The sequence below is a fragment of the Hyperolius riggenbachi genome, chromosome 11 (genome assembly GCF_040937935.1).
Source record: "Hyperolius riggenbachi isolate aHypRig1 chromosome 11, aHypRig1.pri, whole genome shotgun sequence".
Lineage (NCBI taxonomy): Eukaryota > Metazoa > Chordata > Amphibia > Anura > Hyperoliidae > Hyperolius > Hyperolius riggenbachi.
In genome coordinates, this window is record NC_090656.1 from 98,662,050 (window position 1) to 98,684,695 (window position 22,646).

Sequence of the window (22,646 nt, forward strand, 5' to 3'; positions counted from 1 at the left end):
ATTTGCTCACAGGAAACTTGCATTCGCTATGCCCACTGTTTCCACCACATCTGAACAAAGACATTTTCTTATCAGTTTGGTTTCATGTACTACCTTCCATCTCTGACAATAGGTAAAGGTCACAAACAAGTCTTTTGGGATGCTATGCTCAACATGGATGGGAGCTTAACCCGCACTTGCCTAGCCAAAACTTCTTCAAGTAAAATTGCTGCTTCTACAATAAGAAACATTGTATAAAACTTAATTACTAAGTCACAGCACCTACATGAAATATAATAGTGACTGGCTTCTGTGGCACAAAACTCATTGGTTTTGCCACAGCTTTCATTATCATATTTTGGAAGTTGCACAACATTCTTTTCAACAATTTTGTCCTAAAAGTTTTCCATTCCCTTTTAGGTGGACTATGTGTATACTCTTAGGCAGGGAAAAGTAGGCCTGAAAAACTATTGAAAAAAAAATGTTAAAAAACTGAGAATGCAAATGCAAAGAAAAAAGAGTGCTGTGCCACAATAACCAATGACTGAATTGCATCATGTGGGTGCTGTGGCTTAGTTGGTTAAAGCGCCTGTCTAGTAAACAGGAGATCCTGAGTTCAACTCTCAGCAGTGCCTTTGCTCATCTTATTATCACCAAGTCATTGCCTGCTGTTTACATCCCAGATTTTCGGAATCACGTCTTTGAGCTTCACCCATATTTGCTCACAGGAAACTTGCATTCGCTATGCCCACTGTTTCCACCACATCTGAACAAAGACATTTTCTTATCAGTTTGGTTTCATGTACTACCTTCCATCTCTGACAATAGGTAAAGGTCACTAACAAGTCTTTTGGGATGCTATGCTCAACATGGATGGGAGCTTAACCCGCACTTGCCTAGCCAAAACTTCTTCAAGTAAAATTGCTGCTTCTACAATAAGAAACATTGTATAAAACTTAATTACTAAGCCACAGCACCTACATGAAATATAATAGTGACTGGCTTCTGTGGCACAAAACTCATTGGTTTTGCCACAGCTTTCATTATCATATTTTGGAAGTTGCACAACATTCTTTTCAACAATTTTGTCCTAAAAGTTTTCCATTCCCTTTTAGGTGGACTATGTGTATACTCTTAGGCAGGGAAAAGTAGGCCTGAAAAACTATTGAAAAAAAAAATGTTAAAAAACTGATAATGCAAATGCAAAGAAAAAAGAGTGCTGTGCCACAATAACCAATAACTGTATTGCAGCATGTGGGCGCTGTGGCTTAGTTGGTTAAAGCGCCTGTCTAGTAAACAGGAGATCCTGAGTTCAACTCTCAGCAGTGCCTTTGCTCATCTTATTATTGCCTGCTGTTTACATCCCAGATTTTCGGGATCACGTCTTTGAGCTTCACCCATATTTGCTCACAGGAAACTTGCATTCGCTATGCCCACTGTTTCCACCACATCTGAACAAAGACATTTTCTTATCAGTTTGGTTTCATGTACTACCTTCCATCTCTGACAATAGGTAAAGGTCACAAACAAGTCTTTTGGGATGCTATGCTCAACATGGATGGGAGCTTAACCCGCACTTGCCTAGCCAAAACTTCTTCAAGTAAAATTGCTGCTTCTACAATAAGAAACATTGTATAAAACTTAATTACTAAGTCACAGCACCTACATGAAATATAATAGTGACTGGCTTCTGTGGCACAAAACTCATTGGTTTTGCCACAGCTTTCATTATCATATTTTGGAAGTTGCACAACATTCTTTTCAACAATTTTGTCCTAAAAGTTTTCCATTCCCTTTTAGGTGGACTATGTGTATACTCTTAGGCAGGGAAAAGTAGGCCTGAAAAACTATTGAAAAAAAAATGTTAAAAAACTGAGAATGCAAATGCAAAGAAAAAAGAGTGCTGTGCCACAATAACCAATAACTGTAATGCAGCATGTGGGTGCTGTGGCTTAGTTGGTTAAAGCGCCTGTCTAGTAAACAGGAGATCCTGAGTTCAACTCTCAGCAGTGCCTTTGCTCATCTTATTATCACCAAGTCATTGCCTGCTGTTTACATCCCAGATTTTCGGGATCACGTCTTTGAGCTTCACCCATATTTGCTCACAGGAAACTTGCATTCGCTATGCCCACTGTTTCCACCACATCTGAACAAAGACATTTTCTTATCAGTTTGGTTTGATGTACTACCTTCCATCTCTGACAATAGGTAAAGGTCACTAACAAGTCTTTTGGGATGCTATGCTCAACATGGATGGGAGCTTAACCCGCACTTGCCTAGCCAAAACTTCTTCAAGTAAAATTGCTGCTTCTACAATAAGAAACATTGTATAAAACTTAATTACTAAGCCACAGCACCTACATGAAATATAATAGTGACTGGCTTCTGTGGCACAAAACTCATTGGTTTTGCCACAGCTTTCATTATCATATTTTGGAAGTTGCACAACATTCTTTTCAACAATTTTGTCCTAAAAGTTTTCCATTCCCTTTTAGGTGGACTATGTGTATACTCTTAGGCAGGGAAAAGTAGGCCTGAAAAACTATTGAAAAAAAAATGTTAAAAAACTGAGAATGCAAATGCAAAGAAAAAAGAGTGCTGTGCCACAATAACCAATAACTGGATTGCAGCATGTGGGCGCTGTGGCTTAGTTGGTTAAAGCGCCTGTCTAGTAAACAGGAGATCCTGAGTTCAACTCTCAGCAGTGCCTTTGCTCATCTTATTATTGCCTGCTGTTTACATCCCAGATTTTCGGGATCACGTCTTTGAGCTTCACCCATATTTGCTCACAGGAAACTTGCATTCGCTATGCCCACTGTTTCCACCACAACTGAACAAAGACATTTTCTTATCAGTTTGGTTTGATGTACTACCTTCCATCTCTGACAATAGGTAAAGGTCACTAACAAGTCTTTTGGGATGCTATGCTCAACATGGATGGGAGCTTAACCCGCACTTGCCTAGCCAAAACTTCTTCAAGTAAAATTGCTGCTTCTACAATAAGAAACATTGTATAAAACTTAATTACTAAGTCACAGCACCTACATGAAATATAATAGTGACTGGCTTCTGTGGCACAAAACTCATTGGTTTTGCCACAGCTTTCATTATCATATTTTGGAAGTTGCACAACATTCTTTTCAACAATTTTGTCCTAAAAGTTTTCCATTCCCTTTTAGGTGGACTATGTGTATACTCTTAGGCAGGGAAAAGTAGGCCTGAAAAACTATTGAAAAAAAAATGTTAAAAAACTGAGAATGCAAATGCAAAGAAAAAAGAGTGCTGTGCCACAATAACCAATAACTGGATTGCAGCATGTGGGCGCTGTGGCTTAGTTGGTTAAAGCGCCTGTCTAGTAAACAGGAGATCCTGAGTTCAACTCTCAGCAGTGCCTTTGCTCATCTTATTATCACCAAGTCATTGCCTGCTGTTTACATCCCAGATTTTCGGGATCACGTCTTTGAGCTTCACCCATATTTGCTCACAGGAAACTTGCATTCGCTATGCCCACTGTTTCCACCACATCTGAACAAAGACATTTTCTTATCAGTTTGGTTTCATGTACTACCTTCCATCTCTGACAATAGGTAAAGGTCACAAACAAGTCTTTTGGGATGCTATGCTCAACATGGATGGGAGCTTAACCCGCACTTGCCTAGCCAAAACTTCTTCAAGTAAAATTGCTGCTTCTACAATAAGAAACATTGTATAAAACTTAATTACTAAGTCACAGCACCTACATGAAATATAATAGTGACTGGCTTCTGTGGCACAAAACTCATTGGTTTTGCCACAGCTTTCATTATCATATTTTGGAAGTTGCACAACATTCTTTTCAACAATTTTGTCCTAAAAGTTTTCCATTCCCTTTTAGGTGGACTATGTGTATACTCTTAGGCAGGGAAAAGTAGGCCTGAAAAACTATTGAAAAAAAAATGTTAAAAAACTGAGAATGCAAATGCAAAGAAAAAAGAGTGCTGTGCCACAATAACCAATAACTGTATTGCAGCATGTGGGTGCTGTGGCTTAGTTGGTTAAAGCGCCTGTCTAGTAAACAGGAGATCCTGAGTTCAACTCTCAGCAGTGCCTTTGCTCATCTTATTATCACCAAGTCATTGCCTGCTGTTTACATCCCAGATTTTCGGGATCACGTCTTTGAGCTTCACCCATATTTGCTCACAGGAAACTTGCATTCGCTATGCCCACTGTTTCCACCACATCTGAACAAAGACATTTTCTTATCAGTTTGGTTTCATGTACTACCTTCCATCTCTGACAATAGGTAAAGGTCACTAACAAGTCTTTTGGGATGCTATGCTCAACATGGATGGGAGCTTAACCCGCACTTGCCTAGCCAAAACTTCTTCAAGTAAAATTGCTGCTTCTACAATAAGAAACATTGTATAAAACTTAATTACTAAGTCACAGCACCTACATGAAATATAATAGTGACTGGCTTCTGTGGCACAAAACTCATTGGTTTTGCCACAGCTTTCATTATCATATTTTGGAAGTTGCACAACATTTTTTTCAACAATTTTGTCCTAAAAGTTTTCCATTCCCTTTTAGGTGGACTATGTGTATACTCTTAGGCAGGGAAAAGTAGGCCTGAAAAACTATTGAAAAAAAAATGTTAAAAAACTGAGAATGCAAATGCAAAGAAAAAAGAGTGCTGTGCCACAATAACCAATAACTGTATTGCAGCATGTGGGCGCTGTGGCTTAGTTGGTTAAAGCGCCTGTCTAGTAAACAGGAGATCTTGAGTTGAACTCTCAGCAGTGCCTTTGCTCATCTTATTATCACCAAGTCATTGCCTGCTGTTTACATCCCAGATTTTCGGGATCACGTCTTTGAGCTTCACCCATATTTGCTCACAGGAAACTTGCATTCGCTATGCCCACTCTTTCCACCACATCTGAACAAAGACATTTTCTTATCAGTTTGGTTTCATGTACTACCTTCCATCTCTGACAATAGGTAAAGGTCACTAACAAGTCTTTTGGGATGCTATGCTCAACATGGATGGGAGCTTAACCCGCACTTGCCTAGCCAAAACTTCTTCAAGTAAAATTGCTGCTTCTACAATAAGAAACATTGTATAAAACTTAATTACTAAGCCACAGCACCTACATGAAATATAATAGTGACTGGCTTCTGTGGCACAAAACTCATTGGTTTTGCCACAGCTTTCATTATCATATTTTGGAAGTTGCACAACATTCTTTTCAACAATTTTGTCCTAAAAGTTTTCCATTCCCTTTTAGATGGACTATGTGTATACTCTTAGGCAGGGAAAAGTAGGCCTGAAAAACTATTGAAAAAAAAAATGTTAAAAAACTGAGAATGCAAATGCAAAGAAAAAAGAGTGCTGTGCCACAATAACCAGTAACTGTATTGCAGCATGTGGGCGCTGTGGCTTAGTTGGTTAAAGCGCCTGTCTAGTAAACAGGAGATCCTGAGTTCAACTCTCAGCAGTGCCTTTGCTCATCTTATTATCACCAAGTCATTGCCTGCTGTTTACATCCCAGATTTTCGGGATCACGTCTTTGAGCTTCACCCATATTTGCTCACAGGAAACTTGCATTCGCTATGCCCACTGTTTCCACCACATCTGAACAAAGACATTTTCTTATCAGTTTGGTTTCATGTACTACCTTCCATCTCTGACAATAGGTAAAGGTCACTAACAAGTCTTTTGGGATGCTATGCTCAACATGGATGGGAGCTTAACCCGCACTTGCCTAGCCAAAACTTCTTCAAGTAAAATTGCTGCTTCTACAATAAGAAACATTGTATAAAACTTAATTACTAAGTCACAGCACCTACATGAAATATAATAGTGACTGGCTTCTGTGGCACAAAACTCATTGGTTTTGCCACAGCTTTCATTATCATATTTTGGAAGTTGCACAACATTCTTTTCAACAATTTTGTCCTAAAAGTTTTCCATTCCCTTTTAGGTGGACTATGTGTATACTCTTAGGCAGGGAAAAGTAGGCCTGAAAAACTATTGAAAAAAAAATGTTAAAAAACTGAGAATGCAACTGCAAAGAAAAAAGAGTGCTGTGCCACAATAACCAATAACTGTATTGTAGCATGTGGGTGCTGTGGCTTAGTTGGTTAAAGCGCCTGTCTAGTAAACAGGAGATCCTGAGTTCAACTCTCAGCAGTGCCTTTGCTCATCTTATTATCACCAAGTCATTGCCTGCTGTTTACATCCCAGATTTTCGGGATCACGTCTTTGAGCTTCACCCATATTTGCTCACAGGAAACTTGCATTCGCTATGCCCACTGTTTCCACCACATCTGAACAAAGACATTTTCTTATCAGTTTGGTTTCATGTACTACCTTCCATCTCTGACAATAGGTAAAGGTCACTAACAAGTCTTTTGGGATGCTATGCTCAACATGGATGGGAGCTTAACCCGCACTTGCCTAGCCAAAACTTCTTCAAGTAAAATTGCTGCTTCTACAATAAGAAACATTGTATAAAACTTAATTACTAAGCCACAGCACCTACATGAAATATAATAGTGACTGGCTTCTGTGGCACAAAACTCATTGGTTTTGCCACAGCTTTCATTATCATATTTTGGAAGTTGCACAACATTCTTTTCAACAATTTTGTCCTAAAAGTTTTCCATTCCCTTTTAGGTGGACTATGTGTATACTCTTAGGCAGGGAAAAGTAGGCCTGAAAAACTATTGAAAAAAAAATGTTAAAAAACTGATAATGCAAATGCAAAGAAAAAAGAGTGCTGTGCCACAATAACCAATAACTGTATTGCAGCATGTGGGCGCTGTGGCTTAGTTGGTTAAAGCGCCTGTCTAGTAAACAGGAGATCCTGAGTTCAACTCTCAGCAGTGCCTTTGCTCATCTTATTATTGCCTGCTGTTTACATCCCAGATTTTCGGGATCACGTCTTTGAGCTTCACCCATATTTGCTCACAGGAAACTTGCATTCGCTATGCCCACTGTTTCCACCACATCTGAACAAAGACATTTTCTTATCAGTTTGGTTTCATGTACTACCTTCCATCTCTGACAATAGGTAAAGGTCACAAACAAGTCTTTTGGGATGCTATGCTCAACATGGATGGGAGCTTAACCCGCACTTGCCTAGCCAAAACTTCTTCAAGTAAAATTGCTGCTTCTACAATAAGAAACATTGTATAAAACTTAATTACTAAGTCACAGCACCTACATGAAATATAATAGTGACTGGCTTCTGTGGCACAAAACTCATTGGTTTTGCCACAGCTTTCATTATCATATTTTGGAAGTTGCACAACATTCTTTTCAACAATTTTGTCCTAAAAGTTTTCCATTCCCTTTTAGGTGGACTATGTGTATACTCTTAGGCAGGGAAAAGTAGGCCTGAAAAACTATTGAAAAAAAAATGTTAAAAAACTGAGAATGCAAATGCAAAGAAAAAAGAGTGCTGTGCCACAATAACCAATAACTGTATTGCAGCATGTGGGTGCTGTGGCTTAGTTGGTTAAAGCGCCTGTCTAGTAAACAGGAGATCCTGAGTTCAACTCTCAGCAGTGCCTTTGCTCATCTTATTATCACCAAGTCATTGCCTGCTGTTTACATCCCAGATTTTCGGGATCACGTCTTTGAGCTTCACCCATATTTGCTCACAGGAAACTTGCATTCGCTATGCCCACTGTTTCCACCACATCTGAACAAAGACATTTTCTTATCAGTTTGGTTTGATGTACTACCTTCCATCTCTGACAATAGGTAAAGGTCACTAACAAGTCTTTTGGGATGCTATGCTCAACATGGATGGGAGCTTAACCCGCACTTGCCTAGCCAAAACTTCTTCAAGTAAAATTGCTGCTTCTACAATAAGAAACATTGTATAAAACTTAATTACTAAGTCACAGCACCTACATGAAATATAATAGTGACTGGCTTCTGTGGCACAAAACTCATTGGTTTTGCCACAGCTTTCATTATCATATTTTGGAAGTTGCACAACATTTTTTTCAACAATTTTGTCCTAAAAGTTTTCCATTCCCTTTTAGGTGGACTATGTGTATACTCTTAGGCAGGGAAAAGTAGGCCTGAAAAACTATTGAAAAAAAAATGTTAAAAAACTGAGAATGCAAATGCAAAGAAAAAAGAGTGCTGTGCCACAATAACCAATAACTGTATTGCAGCATGTGGGCGCTGTGGCTTAGTTGGTTAAAGCGCCTGTCTAGTAAACAGGAGATCTTGAGTTGAACTCTCAGCAGTGCCTTTGCTCATCTTATTATCACCAAGTCATTGCCTGCTGTTTACATCCCAGATTTTCGGGATCACGTCTTTGAGCTTCACCCATATTTGCTCACAGGAAACTTGCATTCGCTATGCCCACTCTTTCCACCACATCTGAACAAAGACATTTTCTTATCAGTTTGGTTTCATGTACTACCTTCCATCTCTGACAATAGGTAAAGGTCACTAACAAGTCTTTTGGGATGCTATGCTCAACATGGATGGGAGCTTAACCCGCACTTGCCTAGCCAAAACTTCTTCAAGTAAAATTGCTGCTTCTACAATAAGAAACATTGTATAAAACTTAATTACTAAGCCACAGCACCTACATGAAATATAATAGTGACTGGCTTCTGTGGCACAAAACTCATTGGTTTTGCCACAGCTTTCATTATCATATTTTGGAAGTTGCACAACATTCTTTTCAACAATTTTGTCCTAAAAGTTTTCCATTCCCTTTTAGATGGACTATGTGTATACTCTTAGGCAGGGAAAAGTAGGCCTGAAAAACTATTGAAAAAAAAAATGTTAAAAAACTGAGAATGCAAATGCAAAGAAAAAAGAGTGCTGTGCCACAATAACCAGTAACTGTATTGCAGCATGTGGGCGCTGTGGCTTAGTTGGTTAAAGCGCCTGTCTAGTAAACAGGAGATCCTGAGTTCAACTCTCAGCAGTGCCTTTGCTCATCTTATTATCACCAAGTCATTGCCTGCTGTTTACATCCCAGATTTTCGGGATCACGTCTTTGAGCTTCACCCATATTTGCTCACAGGAAACTTGCATTCGCTATGCCCACTGTTTCCACCACATCTGAACAAAGACATTTTCTTATCAGTTTGGTTTCATGTACTACCTTCCATCTCTGACAATAGGTAAAGGTCACTAACAAGTCTTTTGGGATGCTATGCTCAACATGGATGGGAGCTTAACCCGCACTTGCCTAGCCAAAACTTCTTCAAGTAAAATTGCTGCTTCTACAATAAGAAACATTGTATAAAACTTAATTACTAAGCCACAGCACCTACATGAAATATAATAGTGACTGGCTTCTGTGGCACAAAACTCATTGGTTTTGCCACAGCTTTCATTATCATATTTTGGAAGTTGCACAACATTCTTTTCAACAATTTTGTCCTAAAAGTTTTCCATTCCCTTTTAGGTGGACTATGTGTATACTCTTAGGCAGGGAAAAGTAGGCCTGAAAAACTATTGAAAAAAAAAATGTTAAAAAACTGATAATGCAAATGCAAAGAAAAAAGAGTGCTGTGCCACAATAACCAATAACTGTATTGCAGCATGTGGGCGCTGTGGCTTAGTTGGTTAAAGCGCCTGTCTAGTAAACAGGAGATCCTGAGTTCAACTCTCAGCAGTGCCTTTGCTCATCTTATTATTGCCTGCTGTTTACATCCCAGATTTTCGGGATCACGTCTTTGAGCTTCACCCATATTTGCTCACAGGAAACTTGCATTCGCTATGCCCACTGTTTCCACCACATCTGAACAAAGACATTTTCTTATCAGTTTGGTTTCATGTACTACCTTCCATCTCTGACAATAGGTAAAGGTCACAAACAAGTCTTTTGGGATGCTATGCTCAACATGGATGGGAGCTTAACCCGCACTTGCCTAGCCAAAACTTCTTCAAGTAAAATTGCTGCTTCTACAATAAGAAACATTGTATAAAACTTAATTACTAAGTCACAGCACCTACATGAAATATAATAGTGACTGGCTTCTGTGGCACAAAACTCATTGGTTTTGCCACAGCTTTCATTATCATATTTTGGAAGTTGCACAACATTCTTTTCAACAATTTTGTCCTAAAAGTTTTCCATTCCCTTTTAGGTGGACTATGTGTATACTCTTAGGCAGGGAAAAGTAGGCCTGAAAAACTATTGAAAAAAAAATGTTAAAAAACTGAGAATGCAAATGCAAAGAAAAAAGAGTGCTGTGCCACAATAACCAATAACTGTATTGCAGCATGTGGGTGCTGTGGCTTAGTTGGTTAAAGCGCCTGTCTAGTAAACAGGAGATCCTGAGTTCAACTCTCAGCAGTGCCTTTGCTCATCTTATTATCACCAAGTCATTGCCTGCTGTTTACATCCCAGATTTTCGGGATCACGTCTTTGAGCTTCACCCATATTTGCTCACAGGAAACTTGCATTCGCTATGCCCACTGTTTCCACCACATCTGAACAAAGACATTTTCTTATCAGTTTGGTTTGATGTACTACCTTCCATCTCTGACAATAGGTAAAGGTCACTAACAAGTCTTTTGGGATGCTATGCTCAACATGGATGGGAGCTTAACCCGCACTTGCCTAGCCAAAACTTCTTCAAGTAAAATTGCTGCTTCTACAATAAGAAACATTGTATAAAACTTAATTACTAAGCCACAGCACCTACATGAAATATAATAGTGACTGGCTTCTGTGGCACAAAACTCATTGGTTTTGCCACAGCTTTCATTATCATATTTTGGAAGTTGCACAACATTCTTTTCAACAATTTTGTCCTAAAAGTTTTCCATTCCCTTTTAGGTGGACTATGTGTATACTCTTAGGCAGGGAAAAGTAGGCCTGAAAAACTATTGAAAAAAAAATGTTAAAAAACTGAGAATGCAAATGCAAAGAAAAAAGAGTGCTGTGCCACAATAACCAATGACTGTATTGCAGCATGTGGGCGCTGTGGCTTAGTTGGTTAAAGCGCCTGTCTAGTAAACAGGAGATCCTGAGTTCAACTCTCAGCAGTGCCTTTGCTCATCTTATTATCACCAAGTCATTGCCTGCTGTTTACATCCCAGGTTTTCGGAATCACGTCTTAGAGCTTCACCCATATTTGCTCACAGGAAACTTGCATTCACTATGCCCACTGTTTCCACCACATCTGAACAAAGACATTTTCTTATCAGTTTGGTTTGATGTACTACCTTCCATCTCTGACAATAGGCAAAGGTCACTAACAAGTCTTTTGGGATGCTATGCTCAACATGGATGGGAGCTTAACCCGCACTTGCCTAGCCAAAACTTCTTCAAGTAAAATTGCTGCTTCTACAATAAGAAACATTGTATAAAACTTAATTACTAAGCCACAGCACCTACATGAAATATAATAGTGACTGGCTTCTGTGGCACAAAACTCATTGGTTTTGCCACAGCTTTCATTATCATATTTTGGAAGTTGCACAACATTCTTTTCAACAATTTTGTCCTAAAAGTTTTCCATTCCCTTTTAGGTGGACTATGTGTATACTCTTAGGCAGGGAAAAGTAGGCCTGAAAAACTATTGAAAAAAAAATGTTAAAAAACTGAGAATGCAAATGCAAAGAAAAAAGAGTGCTGTGCCACAATAACCAATAACTGGATTGCAGCATGTGGGCGCTGTGGCTTAGTTGGTTAAAGCGCCTGTCTAGTAAACAGGAGATCCTGAGTTCAACTCTCAGCAGTGCCTTTGCTCATCTTATTATTGCCTGCTGTTTACATCCCAGATTTTCGGGATCACGTCTTTGAGCTTCACCCATATTTGCTCACAGGAAACTTGCATTCGCTATGCCCACTGTTTCCACCACAACTGAACAAAGACATTTTCTTATCAGTTTGGTTTGATGTACTACCTTCCATCTCTGACAATAGGTAAAGGTCACTAACAAGTCTTTTGGGATGCTATGCTCAACATGGATGGGAGCTTAACCCGCACTTGCCTAGCCAAAACTTCTTCAAGTAAAATTGCTGCTTCTACAATAAGAAACATTGTATAAAACTTAATTACTAAGTCACAGCACCTACATGAAATATAATAGTGACTGGCTTCTGTGGCACAAAACTCATTGGTTTTGCCACAGCTTTCATTATCATATTTTGGAAGTTGCACAACATTCTTTTCAACAATTTTGTCCTAAAAGTTTTCCATTCCCTTTTAGGTGGACTATGTGTATACTCTTAGGCAGGGAAAAGTAGGCCTGAAAAACTATTGAAAAAAAAATGTTAAAAAACTGAGAATGCAAATGCAAAGAAAAAAGAGTGCTGTGCCACAATAACCAATAACTGGATTGCAGCATGTGGGCGCTGTGGCTTAGTTGGTTAAAGCGCCTGTCTAGTAAACAGGAGATCCTGAGTTCAACTCTCAGCAGTGCCTTTGCTCATCTTATTATCACCAAGTCATTGCCTGCTGTTTACATCCCAGATTTTCGGGATCACGTCTTTGAGCTTCACCCATATTTGCTCACAGGAAACTTGCATTCGCTATGCCCACTGTTTCCACCACATCTGAACAAAGACATTTTCTTATCAGTTTGGTTTCATGTACTACCTTCCATCTCTGACAATAGGTAAAGGTCACAAACAAGTCTTTTGGGATGCTATGCTCAACATGGATGGGAGCTTAACCCGCACTTGCCTAGCCAAAACTTCTTCAAGTAAAATTGCTGCTTCTACAATAAGAAACATTGTATAAAACTTAATTACTAAGTCACAGCACCTACATGAAATATAATAGTGACTGGCTTCTGTGGCACAAAACTCATTGGTTTTGCCACAGCTTTCATTATCATATTTTGGAAGTTGCACAACATTCTTTTCAACAATTTTGTCCTAAAAGTTTTCCATTCCCTTTTAGATGGACTATGTGTATACTCTTAGGCAGGGAAAAGTAGGCCTGAAAAACTATTGAAAAAAAAAATGTTAAAAAACTGAGAATGCAAATGCAAAGAAAAAAGAGTGCTGTGCCACAATAACCAGTAACTGTATTGCAGCATGTGGGCGCTGTGGCTTAGTTGGTTAAAGCGCCTGTCTAGTAAACAGGAGATCCTGAGTTCAACTCTCAGCAGTGCCTTTGCTCATCTTATTATCACCAAGTCATTGCCTGCTGTTTACATCCCAGATTTTCGGGATCACGTCTTTGAGCTTCACCCATATTTGCTCACAGGAAACTTGCATTCGCTATGCCCACTGTTTCCACCACATCTGAACAAAGACATTTTCTTATCAGTTTGGTTTCATGTACTACCTTCCATCTCTGACAATAGGTAAAGGTCACTAACAAGTCTTTTGGGATGCTATGCTCAACATGGATGGGAGCTTAACCCGCACTTGCCTAGCCAAAACTTCTTCAAGTAAAATTGCTGCTTCTACAATAAGAAACATTGTATAAAACTTAATTACTAAGTCACAGCACCTACATGAAATATAATAGTGACTGGCTTCTGTGGCACAAAACTCATTGGTTTTGCCACAGCTTTCATTATCATATTTTGGAAGTTGCACAACATTCTTTTCAACAATTTTGTCCTAAAAGTTTTCCATTCCCTTTTAGGTGGACTATGTGTATACTCTTAGGCAGGGAAAAGTAGGCCTGAAAAACTATTGAAAAAAAAATGTTAAAAAACTGAGAATGCAACTGCAAAGAAAAAAGAGTGCTGTGCCACAATAACCAATAACTGTATTGTAGCATGTGGGTGCTGTGGCTTAGTTGGTTAAAGCGCCTGTCTAGTAAACAGGAGATCCTGAGTTCAACTCTCAGCAGTGCCTTTGCTCATCTTATTATCACCAAGTCATTGCCTGCTGTTTACATCCCAGATTTTCGGGATCACGTCTTTGAGCTTCACCCATATTTGCTCACAGGAAACTTGCATTCGCTATGCCCACTGTTTCCACCACATCTGAACAAAGACATTTTCTTATCAGTTTGGTTTCATGTACTACCTTCCATCTCTGACAATAGGTAAAGGTCACTAACAAGTCTTTTGGGATGCTATGCTCAACATGGATGGGAGCTTAACCCGCACTTGCCTAGCCAAAACTTCTTCAAGTAAAATTGCTGCTTCTACAATAAGAAACATTGTATAAAACTTAATTACTAAGCCACAGCACCTACATGAAATATAATAGTGACTGGCTTCTGTGGCACAAAACTCATTGGTTTTGCCACAGCTTTCATTATCATATTTTGGAAGTTGCACAACATTCTTTTCAACAATTTTGTCCTAAAAGTTTTCCATTCCCTTTTAGGTGGACTATGTGTATACTCTTAGGCAGGGAAAAGTAGGCCTGAAAAACTATTGAAAAAAAAATGTTAAAAAACTGATAATGCAAATGCAAAGAAAAAAGAGTGCTGTGCCACAATAACCAATAACTGTATTGCAGCATGTGGGCGCTGTGGCTTAGTTGGTTAAAGCGCCTGTCTAGTAAACAGGAGATCCTGAGTTCAACTCTCAGCAGTGCCTTTGCTCATCTTATTATTGCCTGCTGTTTACATCCCAGATTTTCGGGATCACGTCTTTGAGCTTCACCCATATTTGCTCACAGGAAACTTGCATTCGCTATGCCCACTGTTTCCACCACATCTGAACAAAGACATTTTCTTATCAGTTTGGTTTCATGTACTACCTTCCATCTCTGACAATAGGTAAAGGTCACAAACAAGTCTTTTGGGATGCTATGCTCAACATGGATGGGAGCTTAACCCGCACTTGCCTAGCCAAAACTTCTTCAAGTAAAATTGCTGCTTCTACAATAAGAAACATTGTATAAAACTTAATTACTAAGTCACAGCACCTACATGAAATATAATAGTGACTGGCTTCTGTGGCACAAAACTCATTGGTTTTGCCACAGCTTTCATTATCATATTTTGGAAGTTGCACAACATTCTTTTCAACAATTTTGTCCTAAAAGTTTTCCATTCCCTTTTAGGTGGACTATGTGTATACTCTTAGGCAGGGAAAAGTAGGCCTGAAAAACTATTGAAAAAAAAATGTTAAAAAACTGAGAATGCAAATGCAAAGAAAAAAGAGTGCTGTGCCACAATAACCAATAACTGTATTGCAGCATGTGGGTGCTGTGGCTTAGTTGGTTAAAGCGCCTGTCTAGTAAACAGGAGATCCTGAGTTCAACTCTCAGCAGTGCCTTTGCTCATCTTATTATCACCAAGTCATTGCCTGCTGTTTACATCCCAGATTTTCGGGATCACGTCTTTGAGCTTCACCCATATTTGCTCACAGGAAACTTGCATTCGCTATGCCCACTGTTTCCACCACATCTGAACAAAGACATTTTCTTATCAGTTTGGTTTGATGTACTACCTTCCATCTCTGACAATAGGTAAAGGTCACTAACAAGTCTTTTGGGATGCTATGCTCAACATGGATGGGAGCTTAACCCGCACTTGCCTAGCCAAAACTTCTTCAAGTAAAATTGCTGCTTCTACAATAAGAAACATTGTATAAAACTTAATTACTAAGTCACAGCACCTACATGAAATATAATAGTGACTGGCTTCTGTGGCACAAAACTCATTGGTTTTGCCACAGCTTTCATTATCATATTTTGGAAGTTGCACAACATTTTTTTCAACAATTTTGTCCTAAAAGTTTTCCATTCCCTTTTAGGTGGACTATGTGTATACTCTTAGGCAGGGAAAAGTAGGCCTGAAAAACTATTGAAAAAAAAATGTTAAAAAACTGAGAATGCAAATGCAAAGAAAAAAGAGTGCTGTGCCACAATAACCAATAACTGTATTGCAGCATGTGGGCGCTGTGGCTTAGTTGGTTAAAGCGCCTGTCTAGTAAACAGGAGATCTTGAGTTGAACTCTCAGCAGTGCCTTTGCTCATCTTATTATCACCAAGTCATTGCCTGCTGTTTACATCCCAGATTTTCGGGATCACGTCTTTGAGCTTCACCCATATTTGCTCACAGGAAACTTGCATTCGCTATGCCCACTCTTTCCACCACATCTGAACAAAGACATTTTCTTATCAGTTTGGTTTCATGTACTACCTTCCATCTCTGACAATAGGTAAAGGTCACTAACAAGTCTTTTGGGATGCTATGCTCAACATGGATGGGAGCTTAACCCGCACTTGCCTAGCCAAAACTTCTTCAAGTAAAATTGCTGCTTCTACAATAAGAAACATTGTATAAAACTTAATTACTAAGCCACAGCACCTACATGAAATATAATAGTGACTGGCTTCTGTGGCACAAAACTCATTGGTTTTGCCACAGCTTTCATTATCATATTTTGGAAGTTGCACAACATTCTTTTCAACAATTTTGTCCTAAAAGTTTTCCATTCCCTTTTAGATGGACTATGTGTATACTCTTAGGCAGGGAAAAGTAGGCCTGAAAAACTATTGAAAAAAAAAATGTTAAAAAACTGAGAATGCAAATGCAAAGAAAAAAGAGTGCTGTGCCACAATAACCAGTAACTGTATTGCAGCATGTGGGCGCTGTGGCTTAGTTGGTTAAAGCGCCTGTCTAGTAAACAGGAGATCCTGAGTTCAACTCTCAGCAGTGCCTTTGCTCATCTTATTATCACCAAGTCATTGCCTGCTGTTTACATCCCAGATTTTCGGGATCACGTCTTTGAGCTTCACCCATATTTGCTCACAGGAAACTTGCATTCGCTATGCCCACTGTTTCCACCACATCTGAACAAAGACATTTTCTTATCAGTTTGGTTTCATGTACTACCTTCCATCTCTGACAATAGGTAAAGGTCACTAACAAGTCTTTTGGGATGCTATGCTCAACATGGATGGGAGCTTAACCCGCACTTGCCTAGCCAAAACTTCTTCAAGTAAAATTGCTGCTTCTACAATAAGAAACATTGTATAAAACTTAATTACTAAGTCACAGCACCTACATGAAATATAATAGTGACTGGCTTCTGTGGCACAAAACTCATTGGTTTTGCCACAGCTTTCATTATCATATTTTGGAAGTTGCACAACATTCTTTTCAACAATTTTGTCCTAAAAGTTTTCCATTCCCTTTTAGGTGGACTATGTGTATACTCTTAGGCAGGGAAAAGTAGGCCTGAAAAACTATTGAAAAAAAAATGTTAAAAAACTGAGAATGCAACTGCAAAGAAAAAAGAGTGCTGTGCCACAATAACCAATAACTGTATTGTAGCATGTGGGTGCTGTGGCTTAGTTGGTTAAAGCGCCTGTCTAGTAAACAGGAGATCCTGAGTTCAACTCTCAGCAGTGCCTTTGCTCATCTTATTATCACCAAGTCATTGCCTGCTGTTTACATCCCAGATTTTCGGGATCACGTCTTTGAGCTTCACCCATATTTGCTCACAGGAAACTTGCATTCGCTATGCCCACTGTTTCCACCACATCTGAACAAAGACATTTTCTTATCAGTTTGGTTTCATGTACTACCTTCCATCTCTGACAATAGGTAAAGGTCACTAACAAGTCTTTTGGGATGCTATGCTCAACATGGATGGGAGCTTAACCCGCACTTGCCTAGCCAAAACTTCTTCAAGTAAAATTGCTGCTTCTACAATAAGAAACATTGTATAAAACTTAATTACTAAGCCACAGCACCTACATGAAATATAATAGTGACTGGCTTCTGTGGCACAAAACTCATTGGTTTTGCCACAGCTTTCATTATCATATTTTGGAAGTTGCACAACATTCTTTTCAACAATTTTGTCCTAAAAGTTTTCCATTCCCTTTTAGGTGGACTATGTGTATACTCTTAGGCAGGGAAAAGTAGGCCTGAAAAACTATTGAAAAAAAAAATGTTAAAAAACTGATAATGCAAATGCAAAGAAAAAAGAGTGCTGTGCCACAATAACCAATAACTGTATTGCAGCATGTGGGCGCTGTGGCTTAGTTGGTTAAAGCGCCTGTCTAGTAAACAGGAGATCCTGAGTTCAACTCTCAGCAGTGCCTTTGCTCATCTTATTATTGCCTGCTGTTTACATCCCAGATTTTCGGGATCACGTCTTTGAGCTTCACCCATATTTGCTCACAGGAAACTTGCATTCGCTATGCCCACTGTTTCCACCACATCTGAACAAAGACATTTTCTTATCAGTTTGGTTTCATGTACTACCTTCCATCTCTGACAATAGGTAAAGGTCACAAACAAGTCTTTTGGGATGCTATGCTCAACATGGATGGGAGCTTAACCCGCACTTGCCTAGCCAAAACTTCTTCAAGTAAAATTGCTGCTTCTACAATAAGAAACATTGTATAAAACTTAATTACTAAGTCACAGCACCTACATGAAATATAATAGTGACTGGCTTCTGTGGCACAAAACTCATTGGTTTTGCCACAGCTTTCATTATCATATTTTGGAAGTTGCACAACATTCTTTTCAACAATTTTGTCCTAAAAGTTTTCCATTCCCTTTTAGGTGGACTATGTGTATACTCTTAGGCAGGGAAAAGTAGGCCTGAAAAACTATTGAAAAAAAAATGTTAAAAAACTGAGAATGCAAATGCAAAGAAAAAAGAGTGCTGTGCCACAATAACCAATAACTGTATTGCAGCATGTGGGTGCTGTGGCTTAGTTGGTTAAAGCGCCTGTCTAGTAAACAGGAGATCCTGAGTTCAACTCTCAGCAGTGCCTTTGCTCATCTTATTATCACCAAGTCATTGCCTGCTGTTTACATCCCAGATTTTCGGGATCACGTCTTTGAGCTTCACCCATATTTGCTCACAGGAAACTTGCATTCGCTATGCCCACTGTTTCCACCACATCTGAACAAAGACATTTTCTTATCAGTTTGGTTTGATGTACTACCTTCCATCTCTGACAATAGGTAAAGGTCACTAACAAGTCTTTTGGGATGCTATGCTCAACATGGATGGGAGCTTAACCCGCACTTGCCTAGCCAAAACTTCTTCAAGTAAAATTGCTGCTTCTACAATAAGAAACATTGTATAAAACTTAATTACTAAGCCACAGCACCTACATGAAATATAATAGTGACTGGCTTCTGTGGCACAAAACTCATTGGTTTTGCCACAGCTTTCATTATCATATTTTGGAAGTTGCACAACATTCTTTTCAACAATTTTGTCCTAAAAGTTTTCCATTCCCTTTTAGGTGGACTATGTGTATACTCTTAGGCAGGGAAAAGTAGGCCTGAAAAACTATTGAAAAAAAAATGTTAAAAAACTGAGAATGCAAATGCAAAGAAAAAAGAGTGCTGTGCCACAATAACCAATGACTGTATTGCAGCATGTGGGCGCTGTGGCTTAGTTGGTTAAAGCGCCTGTCTAGTAAACAGGAGATCCTGAGTTCAACTCTCAGCAGTGCCTTTGCTCATCTTATTATCACCAAGTCATTGCCTGCTGTTTACATCCCAGGTTTTCGGAATCACGTCTTAGAGCTTCACCCATATTTGCTCACAGGAAACTTGCATTCACTATGCCCACTGTTTCCACCACATCTGAACAAAGACATTTTCTTATCAGTTTGGTTTGATGTACTACCTTCCATCTCTGACAATAGGTAAAGGTCACTAACAAGTCTTTTGGGATGCTATGCTCAACATGGATGGGAGCTTAACCCGCACTTGCCTAGCCAAAACTTCTTCAAGTAAAATTGCTGCTTCTACAATAAGAAACATTGTATAAAACTTAATTACTAAGCCACAGCACCTACATGAAATATAATAGTGACTGGCTTCTGTGGCACAAAACTCATTGGTTTTGCCACAGCTTTCATTATCATATTTTGGAAGTTGCACAACATTCTTTTCAACAATTTTGTCCTAAAAGTTTTCCATTCCCTTTTAGGTGGACTATGTGTATACTCTTAGGCAGGGAAAAGTAGGCCTGAAAAACTATTGAAAAAAAAATGTTAAAAAACTGAGAATGCAAATGCAAAGAAAAAAGAGTGCTGTGCCACAATAACCAATAACTGGATTGCAGCATGTGGGCGCTGTGGCTTAGTTGGTTAAAGCGCCTGTCTAGTAAACAGGAGATCCTGAGTTCAACTCTCAGCAGTGCCTTTGCTCATCTTATTATTGCCTGCTGTTTACATCCCAGATTTTCGGGATCACGTCTTTGAGCTTCACCCATATTTGCTCACAGGAAACTTGCATTCGCTATGCCCACTGTTTCCACCACAACTGAACAAAGACATTTTCTTATCAGTTTGGTTTGATGTACTACCTTCCATCTCTGACAATAGGTAAAGGTCACTAACAAGTCTTTTGGGATGCTATGCTCAACATGGATGGGAGCTTAACCCGCACTTGCCTAGCCAAAACTTCTTCAAGTAAAATTGCTGCTTCTACAATAAGAAACATTGTATAAAACTTAATTACTAAGTCACAGCACCTACATGAAATATAATAGTGACTGGCTTCTGTGGCACAAAACTCATTGGTTTTGCCACAGCTTTCATTATCATATTTTGGAAGTTGCACAACATTCTTTTCAACAATTTTGTCCTAAAAGTTTTCCATTCCCTTTTAGGTGGACTATGTGTATACTCTTAGGCAGGGAAAAGTAGGCCTGAAAAACTATTGAAAAAAAAATGTTAAAAAACTGAGAATGCAAATGCAAAGAAAAAAGAGTGCTGTGCCACAATAACCAATAACTGGATTGCAGCATGTGGGCGCTGTGGCTTAGTTGGTTAAAGCGCCTGTCTAGTAAACAGGAGATCCTGAGTTCAACTCTCAGCAGTGCCTTTGCTCATCTTATTATCACCAAGTCATTGCCTGCTGTTTACATCCCAGATTTTCGGGATCACGTCTTTGAGCTTCACCCATATTTGCTCACAGGAAACTTGCATTCGCTATGCCCACTGTTTCCACCACATCTGAACAAAGACATTTTCTTATCAGTTTGGTTTCATGTACTACCTTCCATCTCTGACAATAGGTAAAGGTCACAAACAAGTCTTTTGGGATGCTATGCTCAACATGGATGGGAGCTTAACCCGCACTTGCCTAGCCAAAACTTCTTCAAGTAAAATTGCTGCTTCTACAATAAGAAACATTGTATAAAACTTAATTACTAAGTCACAGCACCTACATGAAATATAATAGTGACTGGCTTCTGTGGCACAAAACTCATTGGTTTTGCCACAGCTTTCATTATCATATTTTGGAAGTTGCACAACATTCTTTTCAACAATTTTGTCCTAAAAGTTTTCCATTCCCTTTTAGATGGACTATGTGTATACTCTTAGGCAGGGAAAAGTAGGCCTGAAAAACTATTGAAAAAAAAAATGTTAAAAAACTGAGAATGCAAATGCAAAGAAAAAAGAGTGCTGTGCCACAATAACCAGTAACTGTATTGCAGCATGTGGGCGCTGTGGCTTAGTTGGTTAAAGCGCCTGTCTAGTAAACAGGAGATCCTGAGTTCAACTCTCAGCAGTGCCTTTGCTCATCTTATTATCACCAAGTCATTGCCTGCTGTTTACATCCCAGATTTTCGGGATCACGTCTTTGAGCTTCACCCATATTTGCTCACAGGAAACTTGCATTCGCTATGCCCACTGTTTCCACCACATCTGAACAAAGACATTTTCTTATCAGTTTGGTTTCATGTACTACCTTCCATCTCTGACAATAGGTAAAGGTCACTAACAAGTCTTTTGGGATGCTATGCTCAACATGGATGGGAGCTTAACCCGCACTTGCCTAGCCAAAACTTCTTCAAGTAAAATTGCTGCTTCTACAATAAGAAACATTGTATAAAACTTAATTACTAAGTCACAGCACCTACATGAAATATAATAGTGACTGGCTTCTGTGGCACAAAACTCATTGGTTTTGCCACAGCTTTCATTATCATATTTTGGAAGTTGCACAACATTCTTTTCAACAATTTTGTCCTAAAAGTTTTCCATTCCCTTTTAGGTGGACTATGTGTATACTCTTAGGCAGGGAAAAGTAGGCCTGAAAAACTATTGAAAAAAAAATGTTAAAAAACTGAGAATGCAACTGCAAAGAAAAAAGAGTGCTGTGCCACAATAACCAATAACTGTATTGTAGCATGTGGGTGCTGTGGCTTAGTTGGTTAAAGCGCCTGTCTAGTAAACAGGAGATCCTGAGTTCAACTCTCAGCAGTGCCTTTGCTCATCTTATTATCACCAAGTCATTGCCTGCTGTTTACATCCCAGATTTTCGGGATCACGTCTTTGAGCTTCACCCATATTTGCTCACAGGAAACTTGCATTCGCTATGCCCACTGTTTCCACCACATCTGAACAAAGACATTTTCTTATCAGTTTGGTTTCATGTACTACCTTCCATCTCTGACAATAGGTAAAGGTCACTAACAAGTCTTTTGGGATGCTATGCTCAACATGGATGGGAGCTTAACCCGCACTTGCCTAGCCAAAACTTCTTCAAGTAAAATTGCTGCTTCTACAATAAGAAACATTGTATAAAACTTAATTACTAAGCCACAGCACCTACATGAAATATAATAGTGACTGGCTTCTGTGGCACAAAACTCATTGGTTTTGCCACAGCTTTCATTATCATATTTTGGAAGTTGCACAACATTCTTTTCAACAATTTTGTCCTAAAAGTTTTCCATTCCCTTTTAGGTGGACTATGTGTATACTCTTAGGCAGGGAAAAGTAGGCCTGAAAAACTATTGAAAAAAAAAATGTTAAAAAACTGATAATGCAAAT

The 22,646-nt window shown here is 39.0% G+C and overlaps 29 non-coding genes across 29 annotated transcripts; all 29 read left to right on the forward strand.

The window, feature by feature from the left end:
• The first annotated feature begins 540 nt into the window (after window positions 1-540).
• TRNAT-AGU (transfer RNA threonine (anticodon AGU)) lies at window positions 541-614 on the forward strand. Its single transcript has one exon. It is a non-coding gene; the product is annotated as a tRNA-Thr (tRNA).
• Window positions 615-1,236: 622 nt separating this feature from the next.
• TRNAT-AGU (transfer RNA threonine (anticodon AGU)) lies at window positions 1,237-1,310 on the forward strand. Its single transcript has one exon. It is a non-coding gene; the product is annotated as a tRNA-Thr (tRNA).
• Window positions 1,311-1,920: 610 nt separating this feature from the next.
• Window positions 1,921-1,994, forward strand: TRNAT-AGU (transfer RNA threonine (anticodon AGU)). The gene has a single exon. It is a non-coding gene; the product is annotated as a tRNA-Thr (tRNA).
• Window positions 1,995-2,615: 621 nt separating this feature from the next.
• Window positions 2,616-2,689, forward strand: TRNAT-AGU (transfer RNA threonine (anticodon AGU)). The gene has a single exon. It is a non-coding gene; the product is annotated as a tRNA-Thr (tRNA).
• A 610-nt stretch (window positions 2,690-3,299) lies between these two features.
• TRNAT-AGU (transfer RNA threonine (anticodon AGU)) lies at window positions 3,300-3,373 on the forward strand. The gene has a single exon. It is a non-coding gene; the product is annotated as a tRNA-Thr (tRNA).
• Window positions 3,374-3,994: 621 nt separating this feature from the next.
• TRNAT-AGU (transfer RNA threonine (anticodon AGU)) lies at window positions 3,995-4,068 on the forward strand. The gene has a single exon. It is a non-coding gene; the product is annotated as a tRNA-Thr (tRNA).
• Window positions 4,069-5,385: 1,317 nt separating this feature from the next.
• Window positions 5,386-5,459, forward strand: TRNAT-AGU (transfer RNA threonine (anticodon AGU)). Its single transcript has one exon. It is a non-coding gene; the product is annotated as a tRNA-Thr (tRNA).
• Window positions 5,460-6,080: 621 nt separating this feature from the next.
• TRNAT-AGU (transfer RNA threonine (anticodon AGU)) lies at window positions 6,081-6,154 on the forward strand. Its single transcript has one exon. It is a non-coding gene; the product is annotated as a tRNA-Thr (tRNA).
• A 621-nt stretch (window positions 6,155-6,775) lies between these two features.
• On the forward strand, window positions 6,776-6,849 carry TRNAT-AGU (transfer RNA threonine (anticodon AGU)). The gene has a single exon. It is a non-coding gene; the product is annotated as a tRNA-Thr (tRNA).
• Window positions 6,850-7,459: 610 nt separating this feature from the next.
• On the forward strand, window positions 7,460-7,533 carry TRNAT-AGU (transfer RNA threonine (anticodon AGU)). Its single transcript has one exon. It is a non-coding gene; the product is annotated as a tRNA-Thr (tRNA).
• Window positions 7,534-8,850: 1,317 nt separating this feature from the next.
• Window positions 8,851-8,924, forward strand: TRNAT-AGU (transfer RNA threonine (anticodon AGU)). The gene has a single exon. It is a non-coding gene; the product is annotated as a tRNA-Thr (tRNA).
• Window positions 8,925-9,546: 622 nt separating this feature from the next.
• Window positions 9,547-9,620, forward strand: TRNAT-AGU (transfer RNA threonine (anticodon AGU)). Its single transcript has one exon. It is a non-coding gene; the product is annotated as a tRNA-Thr (tRNA).
• A 610-nt stretch (window positions 9,621-10,230) lies between these two features.
• Window positions 10,231-10,304, forward strand: TRNAT-AGU (transfer RNA threonine (anticodon AGU)). Its single transcript has one exon. It is a non-coding gene; the product is annotated as a tRNA-Thr (tRNA).
• Window positions 10,305-10,925: 621 nt separating this feature from the next.
• TRNAT-AGU (transfer RNA threonine (anticodon AGU)) lies at window positions 10,926-10,999 on the forward strand. The gene has a single exon. It is a non-coding gene; the product is annotated as a tRNA-Thr (tRNA).
• A 621-nt stretch (window positions 11,000-11,620) lies between these two features.
• On the forward strand, window positions 11,621-11,694 carry TRNAT-AGU (transfer RNA threonine (anticodon AGU)). The gene has a single exon. It is a non-coding gene; the product is annotated as a tRNA-Thr (tRNA).
• Window positions 11,695-12,304: 610 nt separating this feature from the next.
• On the forward strand, window positions 12,305-12,378 carry TRNAT-AGU (transfer RNA threonine (anticodon AGU)). The gene has a single exon. It is a non-coding gene; the product is annotated as a tRNA-Thr (tRNA).
• Window positions 12,379-13,000: 622 nt separating this feature from the next.
• Window positions 13,001-13,074, forward strand: TRNAT-AGU (transfer RNA threonine (anticodon AGU)). Its single transcript has one exon. It is a non-coding gene; the product is annotated as a tRNA-Thr (tRNA).
• Window positions 13,075-13,695: 621 nt separating this feature from the next.
• Window positions 13,696-13,769, forward strand: TRNAT-AGU (transfer RNA threonine (anticodon AGU)). The gene has a single exon. It is a non-coding gene; the product is annotated as a tRNA-Thr (tRNA).
• A 621-nt stretch (window positions 13,770-14,390) lies between these two features.
• TRNAT-AGU (transfer RNA threonine (anticodon AGU)) lies at window positions 14,391-14,464 on the forward strand. Its single transcript has one exon. It is a non-coding gene; the product is annotated as a tRNA-Thr (tRNA).
• A 610-nt stretch (window positions 14,465-15,074) lies between these two features.
• On the forward strand, window positions 15,075-15,148 carry TRNAT-AGU (transfer RNA threonine (anticodon AGU)). The gene has a single exon. It is a non-coding gene; the product is annotated as a tRNA-Thr (tRNA).
• Window positions 15,149-16,465: 1,317 nt separating this feature from the next.
• On the forward strand, window positions 16,466-16,539 carry TRNAT-AGU (transfer RNA threonine (anticodon AGU)). Its single transcript has one exon. It is a non-coding gene; the product is annotated as a tRNA-Thr (tRNA).
• A 621-nt stretch (window positions 16,540-17,160) lies between these two features.
• On the forward strand, window positions 17,161-17,234 carry TRNAT-AGU (transfer RNA threonine (anticodon AGU)). The gene has a single exon. It is a non-coding gene; the product is annotated as a tRNA-Thr (tRNA).
• Window positions 17,235-17,856: 622 nt separating this feature from the next.
• On the forward strand, window positions 17,857-17,930 carry TRNAT-AGU (transfer RNA threonine (anticodon AGU)). The gene has a single exon. It is a non-coding gene; the product is annotated as a tRNA-Thr (tRNA).
• A 610-nt stretch (window positions 17,931-18,540) lies between these two features.
• TRNAT-AGU (transfer RNA threonine (anticodon AGU)) lies at window positions 18,541-18,614 on the forward strand. The gene has a single exon. It is a non-coding gene; the product is annotated as a tRNA-Thr (tRNA).
• A 621-nt stretch (window positions 18,615-19,235) lies between these two features.
• Window positions 19,236-19,309, forward strand: TRNAT-AGU (transfer RNA threonine (anticodon AGU)). The gene has a single exon. It is a non-coding gene; the product is annotated as a tRNA-Thr (tRNA).
• Window positions 19,310-19,930: 621 nt separating this feature from the next.
• TRNAT-AGU (transfer RNA threonine (anticodon AGU)) lies at window positions 19,931-20,004 on the forward strand. The gene has a single exon. It is a non-coding gene; the product is annotated as a tRNA-Thr (tRNA).
• A 610-nt stretch (window positions 20,005-20,614) lies between these two features.
• Window positions 20,615-20,688, forward strand: TRNAT-AGU (transfer RNA threonine (anticodon AGU)). The gene has a single exon. It is a non-coding gene; the product is annotated as a tRNA-Thr (tRNA).
• Window positions 20,689-21,310: 622 nt separating this feature from the next.
• On the forward strand, window positions 21,311-21,384 carry TRNAT-AGU (transfer RNA threonine (anticodon AGU)). The gene has a single exon. It is a non-coding gene; the product is annotated as a tRNA-Thr (tRNA).
• Window positions 21,385-22,005: 621 nt separating this feature from the next.
• TRNAT-AGU (transfer RNA threonine (anticodon AGU)) lies at window positions 22,006-22,079 on the forward strand. Its single transcript has one exon. It is a non-coding gene; the product is annotated as a tRNA-Thr (tRNA).
• The last annotated feature ends 567 nt before the right edge of the window (window positions 22,080-22,646 follow it).